Source organism: Anser brachyrhynchus, assembly GCF_964034855.1.
Source record: "Anser brachyrhynchus genome assembly, chromosome: 4".
NCBI classification, from domain to species: Eukaryota; Metazoa; Chordata; class Aves; order Anseriformes; family Anatidae; genus Anser; species Anser brachyrhynchus.
In genome coordinates, this window is record NC_137698.1 from 29109835 (window position 1) to 29124465 (window position 14631).

General features: G+C 37.8%; 1 protein-coding gene across 21 annotated transcripts in view; it reads left to right on the top strand.

The window, feature by feature from the left end:
- MARCHF1 (membrane associated ring-CH-type finger 1) overlaps nt 1-14631 on the top strand; it is a 239569-nt gene that overhangs the window by 31569 nt on the left and 193369 nt on the right. For 2 of the 21 annotated variants that reach the window (XM_080591760.1, XM_080591787.1), the window contains exons 1-2: nt 13863-13878; nt 14279-14350. The exons of 13 other annotated variants lie outside the window; for them this stretch is intronic. The gene's annotated coding sequence lies outside the window, so the exon portion shown is untranslated. 6 more of the 21 variants (XM_080591771.1, XM_080591764.1, XM_080591762.1 and 3 more) reach the window with 5 other exon arrangements.

Below are 14631 nucleotides of genomic sequence, written 5' to 3' on the forward strand. Positions count from 1 at the left end.
TCTGCTTCCCCTCAAGCAGAGGGAAGAGAGGCCAAAGCCCTGCAAGCAGCCGGCATGTCGGTGGTGAGAGGGGCAGCACAGAGCACTGCAGATGAATTCCCAGGCTAACATAGGCTGGGGGGGCCTCCAGAGGCAGCTGCCTTCCCTGGGCAGCTTCTCCACGGGACTCTCAGTGCTCTGGCTGGTAATAGTCAGCTCTGCAAGTAACAACGGAGTGATTTGCTTAGTTGTTTTCAGCCTTGAAAGTCTGCTCAAATTAAAGTTGTTTTATTTCCATTCTGGTGAACTATCATACAAGTTTTCTGGAGCAAGACCTAGCAATTACATGGAAGAGTAACATTATCACTGAGGTTTCTCTGAACAGTGAACTACCCGTTATGCTTTGTTGCTTTCTTTTTTTTTGTTTTCTACTCCTCTTTCTGGTCAGCATTCGTAGCCTGGACTGACGTTGCTTGTCCAATTCCCAATTATTTTCAGTAGTTAAACTACTGACTGGAAAGATTCCTGTCTCCGTACAGTTGCCTTATCCTGCCTTAATCGATTCACATTTGCTCAGGTATTAAGCTCAGTCATGGTTAGTGCGTTGATTACTCCCAACTCCTTGGCATGATAAATAAAATAGATTAGGACTTGCTGTCAGGCAGCCTCTGCTATGCAATGGGTCTGAAATGCTCTAATAAAGAAAGTTACTGAGCACGGAGCTGCACTGTGCATGCACTGGCAAGCCACTGTTCTCGCGGCGTTCAGCAGTGAAGGAGCAGACGTCTTCACGTCTTTGCAGAGAGCACCTAAAGCACAGCTGTGGAGAGAGAAAACTTCATGCAACATGCCAGCCAGCCGTGGAGCGCTTCGGATGTCCGACAGCTCTAAACGGGATGGAGACACCACGAGACCAGGGTGATGCTTAATTCAGTTCAGATCTTTTAAACTGACTTATGTAGCGTTTCTGTCCATTGGAGAGACATTAGTGTCTGCCTCCGTTTATCTGAAGGGTAATAAATTCTCTAGGACAGCAAATCACAAGTGTTTCAAGATGCTGTGTAATGGTAACAGAGGCAAAAAGTTTTGTTTTATTGTGCATGGAGAACTGTTGGAATTGTTGATCTACATCTCTTACTGCAGTTCTTGTCTGATTTCCTGGAACCTGTCATAGATAGTTTCAAATGTGTGAGAGTTAATCAGCTCTCAGTGGGATTCTCGCAGTCTAATTGTGGGATGTTTTCTTTTAATAAGCTGGTTTGTTGGGGCACTGTAATCAGCTGGTCTGTGCTAAACAAACTAGCTGAAGTGTTCCCAGGAATTGGTTGAGTTGTTTTCATTTACTTAGCGTTTGGCTTTCCTGTTAAAAAAAATTAAGGAGGGGATCATACTCAAAGTTACAGCTCTCTGGGTACCCATTAGCTATCTCTATGTAAGTAAAATTTCTTTTAAAATAAGAATAAAAAATACTGTAGGGAAGGATTAAGAGTCATTTATGTTTTAGTTCCTGGATGGCTATATGTAAAATACTATTAAAAAAAAAATAAAAGCATCCATCACTCCATCCTCCAATTTTGTGTTGCTTTTTAACAATGGAAAGGTTTTTCGTCTCATGGAAAGACAAATACTAGAGGTCTGTCTTTTCAGTAGCATCTCATTTGTCTTAGGTTTCAATTTCCCTTCTTCTCCATTGATCAAGTTTCTTCAAAGGATTTGTTCATTCTCAGCCAACAAAGGTTCTGTCAAATAGGTGCTTGTAGTCTTGACTACTCTGTCATCCCTGTTATTTATCTCTGAAACATTTCTCAGGTGAGATGGATTCTGTAGCTACTTCCATATTCAGCTGCCAAAATTCTTTCCTGCCCTGTCTCCCCCTCTGTTCTTCACATGCATTGTTATCACAACAAAATGTCACAAATCCTCTATAGTAGTCAGTGGGGGAAAGAGAGGTTTTATGGCAAATTCCAGTGGCTTCTCAGAGGCTTCAGATGTTCTTGTGTTCTTACAGCCAGGGTTAGGTGGTATTCCTAGGAACTGTGAGTGCTCATTTTTGGTGCTCTGATGTTAATCAAACATAAATCCTTCGGTGTTGGGGAATTTTGACTTTTGTGATTTGGATTAATTGCCCAATGAAACACCTGAAAGTTACAGTAATGCACTGCTCTTTACACAAAGTACATCATAATAATCGAGTTTGCCATTAAATTAGGAACGTTACAAATGGGGAGAAACCCGTCAAGATTTAAAATTAGTTAAAAATGGGAATGACTTTTTTTCAGTCAAAACGTTCCAATAATTTGATAGTGCTTTATTCCAAATGACAGTAACTTGCTGTGAAATCACAGGAGAAGCAGATTCTGGGGAGTGTGGCTTTTAGAGAGGTGGGTTGTAAGGTGCGTAAATAAGGCCAGCCTGCTGTGGAGAGAGAGTTTGTAGTACAATTAATTATACCACAAAAATGTGAGTGTTAGCTCCTTGGACTGGCTATGGCAAGTGGATGCAAGGCAAATAAGAAATTCTGGCGTATAGATGCTGCAGCAGTTAAAGGGAAGAGGTTTCACAGTTTTGGTCTAACTAGAGAAAGAAAAGCAGGAGGAAAACGTAGTTTTCCAGACAAGCTGACAAAGGGATGAGTGTTTTAGTAGCAAGAGTGGCAGAGGTTAGACTTAAAAGAAAGAAGTGGTAGGGTTTAGTGAAAGACTAAATGCAGAGGAAGGAAGAAGGGTGATAAAAGCTGAGACAAAACCTGAGAATCCGGGGAGTGCTGTCAGGGGCTGTCTACTGAGAATGTGTGGATGGAGATATTTAAGAGCTCAAATACTACATGGTTAGACAGCTGAGAGAAATCCCTGCTTTTTATTTTTGGCATTATTACCTGTGGGGAAAACTGCTGAAAAGTTCATGTTGTGCATTCTCAAGATGAATCGTGGTGTAGGAAGATGCTGGTAAAAGTTGCTGTAGCTTCTGATTCCCTGGAATATAGTTGAGCATAGATGTTATTCCAAACTTTTATTCAGAGCATTCAGTCAGTGGGGGAATTGGTTCTACTACCATTTAACTGCATGTGCTAAAAATATTGTTAGTTCAGTAGCTAATATCCAAATAATAATGATGTTGGGCTTCAGTCCAAGATAAGTATGGTTTATGTACAGCACAAAAAGCAGTGGAGTGACGTGAAGCTGCAGAGCTATCTGGTTCTGGTCTGCTTGCCAGATGAAGTTCCCTATATACAATAATACTTCCACTTCTTGTAAATGGCTTTTCTTTGTACCTTGTTTCACTTGGCTGTTTTACATGAATATTTTAGCTCTGTGTTGCTCTGTCTGGAGTTAAATGGAAGCTTACAGTTTGAAAGAAGAGAATGCATTAATCACCTTGCAGTCAGTTTTGTTCCCCCCCCATTTTATTAAAATTAGATATGAAACCCAGTTAGTGTTTCTAAGTGTTATGAGTATTTCTAAATGAGATAGTTGATAGTGCTTTTAAAATTCTGAGACTAAACTCTGCCACCTATTTAAAAACAGATACAGAAACTGGAGGGGTCTACATATCAGGAAAATGGTAAGCAAATAAAGCTACAACAAAATTCAATCAGGTAAAATGTTTTATGGATGTTATGAAAAGGAAAAAATGCTAGTTCTCAAGGAAACCTACATCCTTCTAAATGTAAGGATGATAGGCTTGCAGTAAAAGAACACATGAACTGGATGTGAATAACTTTGTGATACATCATCTTTATGATTTATGATATTTATTTTCATAGGGGTGACTTCCAATTTTTTTTTATGATTTTGTTTAGGTGTCACACATTGTACATATTGTTTTTGGTGTACTAAGCTAATGAAAATTTCTACACTGTCATCCCAAATGTTGATAAAGGCCCTTGTGAAAATGACTGATTAGTAACAGACAGGCAATAGAGTAGTTAGAAATAATAATTGAATCAGAGTGTACATACTGCAAGTTAATTAGTTAATGCCATTAATAAAAATAGGGGCCAGGACCTGCATCCCAATCCTGGATTTTGTATTTTCTGAAGATCCTGCTATTTTCAATTTGTGTCAAAATGTGGTATTTGAATGTCTGGGACTTGATAATTTTTTTTGTTGCATGTATATTTTCTATTAGGTGAGCATATACTCATTTAGTAAAGACCGTATCAGTTTAAAACTTCATAAAGTTAGTATTTGGAAGTTGTAATAAAGATTAAGAAAGTAGACTTGTGTATAACAGTGATTTTAAACTCTATAACGCATGTAACTCAGATCGATTTAATATCAGTCTAATTCAAATTAAATTGTTTAATGAATGTTGTGTCACATAAGAATGCCTAGGAAATTACTGAAGTTAAAAATCAGAGGTATAGGCCTCTATTTACCTACTGTCTGGTTCATGGACTGAACTTTAACTACATGTTGAAAATCATAGCTCCTTATTTAGAAAACACATTTGTAAATCCATTTGCAAAGCTCATCCTGAAAACAGTAATTCTCCAATTTGATTGTTGTTTCTTTTCCAATTATGCAATTTATAATCTTATTTTTTCTACTTCGTGGCATTTTTCATGATTGCTTCTTTTAAAAAAAAGGTTTTTGTAGTGAATCTTGAAAGCATAAATTGCATTCTATTAGAAGAAAACCTGGATATCTATCTGGCTTTATTTAAATTGCTCAAGTGGAGAAAGATGTTGATCAACAGCAGTGGTGATAAAATACAATAGTGATGCAAACAGAAGGCTGAAGTTTATTTCATGTAGCAAAAATAATATTCTTCTGCATATCATAAAAATCTTAAAGATTTTGGGGGCAAAGCAATACAGTGCAACCTGGAAGCATATTATTTGTCATGTTGTCTTTTTTTTGTAGCTAAAATGTTAAATGTATATACTGTGAAATGGTGGGCTTGGAAAATACTTGTTTTTTTTTTTTTTTTCTAAAGTGCATACAGAGGAACCTTTATCCAGAAAAAAGTTTGTTTTTTTTTTTTCTCATAAGGATATTGAATACGTAAACTATGAATTCTGCATAATGTTGGATGTATTCCGCATAATATATTAATCTCTTTTCTGAAATTGCCGTTCTAAAATAAGTCATGTACACAAATCCAGTTGGCCTTTGGGGTAAAGGTCAAACAGATGATCGGTTCAACAGATGGTTACAGTTTTTGTTTTCATCTATATATCAAGCCATTAGTTAAATGGAAAATTTCACTTGGCAGAATTGCTGCAACAGATCTAGTGCAGAGATGCTCATTCCAAAAAGCACTGATCTGTCTTTTAAAGTGTGAGTTGAACGTTGCTTACGTGCTATAAATGTATTTGAAGTACATTCAAAACCATTCAATTTCCAAGTAAAGCTTCACACGAAAAAGTAAAAACTTTTCCAAGAAAAAGTTCATTTTTTGAAGTGTTCAGTGAGCATGCACTCTGCTGATTGTTTGGTTTCTTAGGAACACCTCAAATTTGCTGTAGTTAGTAATGAGTAATGATTGAATTGCTGCTCCATCTTCCTGGTATGTGTCTGCGCATGCGCACATAAATCTCTAAAATCTCAGTGATGTAAATGGCCTGATATGGATGCTATTTATGGCTTCTTCAGGAATAAATTGTACTTCTCCTTAAGTTGATGGGAGTCTAAATGCTAGAGTACGTGTGGATTAATCAAAGTAAATGTTTGGCTGTTTTTTCCATACTGAATTTGATTGTTTTGTTATTTGTTTGACCAGTTGTCTCAAGAATGCAGTAATGAAAACTAATCGCGATAAGCTTTTGTACATGTAAGATCCTAAATTTACACTGAAAACTAGAGCTGAATTATCCAGGTGTTTTGAAGGTAATGAAGTTAGTTGACAGTCTCATTCATATTAATATGGTAATGACAAGCCATATGCACAGAAGGAAACATTATACTAATGTTGCATTAGTATAGATTTTTACAGCTGCACTATCACTTTGAATTTTAGTTTTCTAGTTAACAATTTTCACTTGTTTTCCACCAAAGGAAGTGGAGCTCCAGTTCTGATTTGTAACTGTTCTATTTAAGTTATATGTAATGTACAAGTGAAAGGACACAAGAACATATCTTGGCATATGGGACTAAATATTTTGATTTTAGTGACTACTAAAACCATTGATAGCTTTCAGCCTCTGGAGGAGCAAGCTCATTATATGAAAAGAAATATCTTTGGCTTTAAACAATGTTTTGATGATAGAGAATTTGTACAGTAATACTTTTTAGACTATTAAAACCTGTGTTTGTGTTTATCAGCAAGATAAACATCTTTATGATAATCTTCAAGATAACCTACATTGTATAGGGCTGTTTGGTGTTCCGTTTCAAGGACTGAATATCATCCGGAGGAAATAATGGACTACTTCATAGCATAAACAAAATTTGTCTGGAAAATGTCTCTTATTTCTGCCCTAATTAAAGACAGCTTGAGGAAGATGCTGAAAATTTACCAGAAAAAATTCTCTGTTTTCTGTTGCTGTCATGCCTCCTTTTATGTGCATTAGGTACATCTGAACTTTTCCTGTATTTATAATTTTTTATATTTTGTGCATATCACGGGTATCCATACACAGCCATAGAAAAATAGAGTACATAGGTTCATTTATTTGTTAAATTCAAAGGGTGCTGTCAATATCGTTGATATTAAGAACTAAGGATACACCACAGGGGAATGTACCGCAGCAGTACTGGGTATGTTGGCAACATTGCTGGCCCAATTCACACCTCAGTAAAGTTCATCAAAGGTTATCAGTTCAGCATGCTTCTGATCAGGTCCCAGGGTAGGAATGATTACTGCCTTAAAATTCGTCTTGTTACAATAAAAAAGCTTTGAAGAAAAATCATTTAAAAAATCAGAACGCAGAAGATCTGTAGTACGATTTCAGGGTTGTTAGGATTCTTTGAATGAGTTCTTGAAGTGCTTCAAAATGACTTTTTCATTCACGAACTCAATTCTTCTGGGCAATTGATGAAGGATGACTGCACTGTAGGTATTTTAGGTAGTACTTAAATGAATGGCAGGTGTGTAACCACCTAGTATACCAGAAGGGAAAAAAAATCTGGCCTCTGATGAAAAACCATTATGCCAAACTAGAATATGGTGGTTCTTTTCAAATACATGCATATGTGTATTTTGAATGGGCTTCTGTATGCACTTAATGCTATGACAAATTTTGTTTCAAGACTCATCATGTAGCTGATTAATTGCTTTAGGTGTGTTTAAGATACATAAAAATCCATAACCTCTTTTTGAGAAGCAGGATGACTTGGAGGAGGAAAATAGGGGAGAAGGCAGGTAGCAAAAGGCTAATTCTTGCAGTGTAACTTCAAATGTCAAGTATTTCATCTAGCTGTCAGAAAGATTTTCTTCAGTGTAGAGTCAATATTAAGTTTTGACAAGTTGTTAGATTGGGGATTGAGAAGAAGACAAAAAGGATGAATCAGAAACTTACTCTGTTCAAGAAATCATCTCTGTTAGCATCACCAGTAGTCTACTTTAAGATGCTGCTTACCTCCATTCCCCCAAATCGTTATGGGCATATGAAATAGCTAAGTCTCCACTAGTGGGTTCAATAGGTACTTTAAAATTTGTCAAAGTAGCCGTTTCATGGTAGAATTGTTGGCATGCCCTCCATATGTGCATAGCTTCTGTTGTCCAACCAGTTAAGTGTGAATGGATTTTAAATCCTTACCAAGGAGATGAAAGGAGGGGACATCACAAACACTTCCATATTATTGATAGATCCTCTGTTTTTATTCATTTGCCACAAAAAGATATTTTCCTGATCCTGTAGAGCAGTTCTGAATTTCAATTTGAAATACATTGTGTGTGAAGTCTGTGTGCTGGCTTCATTTGTATAATAATATGAAGATTCTTCATTACAGAAGCACCTTCCAACTTGTAAAAGATCTGTTCCCAGAAGATTAGAGGTTAGGTTAATCAGCACATCTGGAATTGATTTACATTTGCAATACTAACCTGATTCAATTTGCTTGACTTAATAGAAATGAGTGATAGAGGTTCAGGATCCTGTTGTAGGAATAAGTAGTAATTTTAAAGAGGTGCTGTAAGGATTAGCAAGCTATTTTTATTTTAAATGGCTGAAGGTAAATCTGTTGACTATAATTACATAATGGGAGGTTTTCATTCTAATGTTTTTATGCATGAAACAGAGATTTCTACCTCTTCTAACACATAGGTTTAGAGTCGCTATTCCCAAATAACCCAAAAAGGCAGCAAATGGCAGTACATTTCTGTTGCCGGAGACTGACTTCATTTGTCACTCAATCCCAGGAGACCTGCCGTACAGTGTTCACAGGAAGATTACGAATGAAAGGTTCTGTCCACCCGCTCTCTACAGCTCTTATGTCTGAATAGTTCCCAGGCTGTGTGCTGAAGCAGGACTCGAGCAAAGAACAAAGATAAGCTTTTGGGTTACAGAGTCTTGATGCAAGAGGCTAGAGTCTTTCTGAAGACCCTCTCAACTATAACAATTTAGAGAATGCTTTAAAAGCTGGAAAGCCTCACAAAGTTTAATTTTTCACTTTAATTCAAGCATTCCAACTTTATTTATACACATATATGACATTATGTATCCAATAAGTAATACATTTAAAAACGATGGAAATTCTGCCATGACTAACCTATGTATAAAGCTTTGTTAAAATGTGAAATTTACTTTCCAAAGGAAATTAATATTTTTTTAAAAAATGAGTTTAAATAAATGAGTTATAAAAATAGTTTATATAAACTCATTTTCCAGCAAATTTGATTCAAAACGTCTTTCTAATATTTTATGTTATTAATAAATGAATGCATATATTCTAAGCTTAAAATATCAGGATTTTTGTGCTATAATTTTTTTTGTTGTGATATCTCTGCTTACAGTGTAGAGAACAATTTTCCTATCCTTGAGAGCACCTCCATTATTTTATAAATACATTCATTCTCTTATATCAGAAACTGGGATCTGTGGAAATGTATGTGTGTGAAGCTTCAGGTGTTTCATGTTAGATAGTATTTATAAAATGAGGTCATTCACTTTGGGTGTCAAGTGTTCCAGTTTCATTTAGAAATCATAACAGGCATTTTTTTCTGGGTCTCCAATAGCTCAGATGAGTGCCTGATCTGTAGAATTTTGTCTAGTATGTCAAACTGTGGTTTTGAACGAAATTCTGTCTTGGCTATGAAAATTTCCCTGATTAAAGCCTTCTCACAGTTGGTCTGTTGGCTTAGAATGCCTGTGCTGTGGTGTAGCCCTGGCAGACAGCTCAGCAGGCCCAAGTCACTCGCCCACCCTGCCCAGGTGGGATGGGGAGAGAAAGGGAGAGGTAGAAGTGCGAGAGCTCAGGGCTGGGGCAAGGACAGCTCGGTGGAGGAAGGCAGAAGCCTCATGAAGCAAAGCCTGACCGGGCCCCACTGGCTGCTTCCCACCGGCAGGCAGGTGCCAGCTGCTACGGGCCAGCAGGGCTCCTCACACGGGGCGGCTTCTCGGGGAGACAAACGGCATCGCTCCCAACATCCCCCTTCCTCCTCCTCAGCCCCGGCTGTCACCGCTGAGCGTGAGGCCGGGTGGTGTGGGACATCCCCTTGGGCAGCCTGGGCCAGGTGTCCTGGCTGGGTCCCCTCCAGCTCCTGGGGCACCCTCGGCCCCTCTCTGGCAGGGCAGCGCGAGGAGCTGGGAAGGCCTCGCCTCTGGGCCAGCGCTGCTCTGCAGCAGCTGAAAATATCAGGGTGTGATCACTGTTTTCACGATAAGCCCAAAACACAGAACCATACCAGTTATAATTAAGGAAATTAATTCTGTTCCAGCCAAAAGCAGCAGGACAAACTGGTATTTTCCAGTAAGACACAATTACGGGGGGAATTCTCACTTGACTGTCTGGGAATTTAAATTATAATTAAGGTGGCTGATTACAACTGGTATGGAGTGCACACATGTATGACTGACCCATAAATGTGAATTTTAAAGCAGGAAAAGATCTTTTTGATTTTTTTTTTATTTTTTTTATTGTATTATCTTACCTCAAAATAGAATCTTAAAGAGCGTTTGGATTTGAGCAAGGCAGTAATTCTTTAAATATGAAATTTTGATTAAATTTTAATTCAAGAAGTTCTCTTAGACAAACAATGCATCTTGTCCAGCTTCAACCAACAACTAGTATGGATGCTTAGCGGGGAGAATGTGAGGAGCAAGTTAAATGCAGCCCTTCCTAGTATAGTTCGTCAGTAAGTTTTTAGCATCTTTTTTAGTATACAGACCTCATCAAGAGGCTTGCATCCAAGTCACTGTGCCTACTAACGATTAGCTTATTTATCCTTCAAGTATTTGATTAATCTGCTCTTGAACTCTTGCAGATATTTGTCCTGTTCTCTTATGGTGATAAGTTACGCGAGGTAATTGTCATCTGTGAAATTAAAGAATTCTTCTAATTCTTACCCTGCTGTGTGGTAATTCCATGAGAACTTCACAGGCTCGTATGCTGTGAAAGGTGGTTTGGGCGTGGACCAAAGGTGTGGTCAGAGCTTAAACGAAGCTCCTAAGCCAAGGGGAGATGCCATTGTAAAACCTTATCACAGCTCTTTTCCACAGCTTCAGAGCCTTCCAATCCGAGATACGTACCTGTCTCATAGCAAAGCTGGCCTTGAGCAAGGGCAGCCAGATCCCACTGGGGGTGTGAGGGGAGATGCAGAAGAGAATTATGAAAAAGGATGGCTAGAGGATTGTCAAGGCGTCAGGAGCTTGGGAGTGTGCTCTGGGTCCTGTTAATGTGTTCCTAGAGACCAAGAGCAGCCACAGCAGGACAAAGATGGACCTAGGGAACAGCTTTTGTCTAGGAGGAGTTACGTAATGGAACATCAGGTTGATTTAATGAACCAGGAACCTTGTGAAATGTATATAGAGAAACTCTTCTCAACTCCTCCTCTAGCGAGTACTGGAGGCTGTGGTACTAGCCTAAAGGAGTGGAGGAATTGATAACTCTGCATATGTTATAACATGGGGAAGAAAACATGCTTCTGGTAAGAATATGGGGAAGGGGAGAAAGAAGGAAGCCCTTAGAACTTAAAAGCATGAGCAGAAAGGGAGATTGTCCAAGTAAATGGGATTACCATTTTTAAAGACTGGATGTTGTATGGTTACTCATTGGAATCTTGAAAGAGCTGGTGTGCCATCCGCAGGCTGAAATGGGGTGACCTGGGACAGCATATTTCTCCATGTGGAAAAAGGTGCTTTGGTTGCCTTCATTTGACTGCAGGGCAGTCCCTTTCAGGGAAAAAACCTGGGCAGGGGGACAATTTCGCTGTTGAATTAATGGCTTTCTTTGCTGGCATCACCCAGATAGCTGAACTGCTGTTCTGTAATCAGTGAAGCAAACGAGTTGTAAAGTACATCACATTTAAAAGGTAATTCTAAATGCAAGGAAATCAGCTTGTAGTCATTACTGCATCCTGTGGATCATCTTTAATTAAAATGGTTATACTTTCAAATTGTTAAAGGCTTACTAAGTTGGTGACTCGCACAGAGTTTTGTGATAGAGTAATGTGGTTTGGAAAGAGGAACAAAGCGTAGAAGGAATATCTTTCCCCATTTAAAAAAAAATAAAAAAGTTCTGCAATCAGTAGATTGTTCAAATTGTACTTCAGTCTCTAAAATATTGAGTTCACAGAAGTCTCACTGCTACTAATGTTTCTAATATTTTCTGTGTCATATAATTATCCCTGCCTACAGTTTTAAGAAGGTGGCAATCCTTGGCTGGCAGTACCAGTGCATTCTCATCTCTCTTTAATCACATTTCCAAAAAATTTTTGAAGAATGTATCTTGATTCATATTCACAAGCTGTTTGTTATGTTTCAAACATGAAAATTGTTTGTGGGTGGAATACTTTCTTTTATTGTGCGTGTGTTTCAGAAATCATCTGTCATCTGATTTAAACTTCAATTTAGTCAGCACAGCATCTCAATTTAGAGAAAATTGGACTCCATTATAAAATACAATTGCAATAGGATTATGGTTTTATGGTAATGTATGTAATTTATCACTTTTATTATTATGCAACAGATTGTAGAGTAATGTTTTGACTTACTCCTTTAAAATTGCTTTGGAACATTAAAATGATAATATTACACTTCTGTGCTTTTTCTCTCTTTTTTTCTCCAAAATTTTAAGGAGAGATACAGTAGCCTGAATTTCCTGGATGGCATAAGGAATTTTCAAAATGTTTTTGTTGCTGTGAAGACAGATAAACAGGGATACAGTGTTAGAACAAAAAGTTAAAGTTATTCAGGAATGACATGAAGATCTTTGAATTAAGTTATTGAATTCCAACTATTTTTATTCAACATAATCTGGTTCTTTGCAGCATGGTCTTTGGAGATATCTTGTGTTTGAGCAGATTAAATGGTAAAGTTATGAATTCACAGGAGATGTAAAACCAAACAAACTTCCTTTCTCAGGAAGAAGTGCCTAACAGTTTTGCAAATACAGAACTGTAATAGCAATTCTGAGCTGATAAAAACTTCTAACTGGACTTTTCTGGGCCTGCTGGTATGCAGTCCCTCAGGGATTACCAGAACTGGGATCACAGTTCATAAGAAAAAGTAATGTTACCAGTTGTTGAAATAATTACTGTTTCAAAAACAGTAATGGCCTTTAAAAAAAAATGAAAATTATGAACTGGTCTTGTAGTTCATGTAATCCCTGAGAGGCTGTATTCTGGACCCAGGAGGTCCAGTTAAAAGTTTTTATCAGCTGCAATCCCAGTTTGTGTAGTCCCTAAGAGGTTGATGAGTTCTGTTGGTTTAGATTTGCAGTTCCCCCTTGAAACATGGGGTGAGCAAGTTCCTCTGCTCTGGAAGTGTAAGAAGTGAATGCCTGGTGGCTCTTGGTTCACTGAAAACCTTCCTGCAAAATGTGCAGCTTCTTTCCCTTTTAGAAATGGGATTTGTGAAGGATGGCAGTCTTATGAGATTTCTCTGCTGTTTGTGATCATTGGTTTTATTTTATATTCCTGCCTTATTCTCTTACTAGAAAGCATTGAGATATTTACATACTCAAAATTGCATGTAGTTTGGATTCTTTTTAAGGGCTGGGAACAATATGTATTTGTATTCTCATACTGTCAGGAGATAATGTTTCTTAAAACAGTGCCTATTTTGCACTGCTGTATTCTAAGTAGAAATACTCAGTAAGCGCATATGCTCACGTGTGTGCGGTAGTTCATATACATATGCATTCAGAGTCACCTCAGGTTTTCATTTGTTCTTGTTTTATTTCAGTGCAGGCTGGGTGTCTTTCAAATCTAAAAACTTGGGTTTTTTTTGGTGTGATTTTAAGTGCTGTGTTCAAAAAAGTAGTACTAGAAGATAATCAGGTAATATAAAGTTGTGTGTCACTTAAATGCCTCAAAGTGAGGTTGAAACAAATCATTTCAACCACTGACAGCTTGATTTTTTTCTGTATGTGTAAGTGAGGGGGAATCCCAGGAGTTCTGTATGGACAAATTTTAAATCCAATTTATGGAAATTAATTCTTAAAAAGATACGTTAATTATTTTCAGGTGCCCACAGTCCTCTAGCACCCTCAGAAATTGTTGCTAATACTCATGCATTTCTGTGCAGTGTCCCGAAGCTACTGTAGGAGCGAATAAATTATATGGAAAGTGGTGCTCGTTATTCCTCATAGAATGAAACCTGTAGCAATGGTGACAAGGGTTGCTAGTTTGTTTGGAGGAGTTGAGTTCATCAGGTGGAACAGAGCAAGCAAGGCATTTGCAGGTGAGCTGTGCTGATCAGGGAGTAACCCAGCTTGGCCATCACCAGGTGAAGGAGGGAGACCAGGCCGCAGGGTATTTGCTTGAGAGGTTTGCACCTTGATGGCAACGCCGCAGGTAGGGATAACACAGTGGAGGAGAATGGTTGTCAAGTCTTTTTTATACACTGGCATATTAAGAAACATTTGATAAGGGAAAAATGGAGGCTAAATTGTATCTCAGGTTATTATTTTCTTCATTCAAAAGAATAAACTTCAAATGCAGGTTTAATCTCTTTCTGATTGTTTTTGAATCTTTCTTTTTAATGCATGCCCTTCAGAATAGAGTCACATAAAATACTTTTGCTAGGGATTTAGTATTGTTATTTTCTTCCCACTTACAATTTACAAATGTGTCCAACATTTTCCAGCTTACCTCTCAATTAGCAGTACTGGTTTTCTATGCTTTTAAGAATGTTTATTTTCTGAAAAAAAGGCTCATTCTTTTGCTTTCTTGTACTAAATGCCGTCCCTGACAGGCTGGAGAGCAAATGGACATCAGGAGTACGATCCTTCCTCAGATAGCTAGAATTAATTTTCCAGTAACAGAGGTGAGCTACATAATAAGGTGCAGTGCATGCTTTTGTACTGTAGTGACGCGTTTGGCTAACGCATGTTGGAGCCATTTTCTTGATCAGTAATTAACCTAATCCCAGAGTCTATGCTCTAAATAATAAAAAGAAACTGAAATTTTCTTTGCAATCTTTTTTTTGTCTTAGCTTCCAATTAATTAAATTTATACAGATTGTTTTGTTCACATCCTCTGTCTTTTTTGTAAGGCAAATTATTTATCAGTTCATTACTTTGCCATTTTTTTCTGCTATAGGCATGC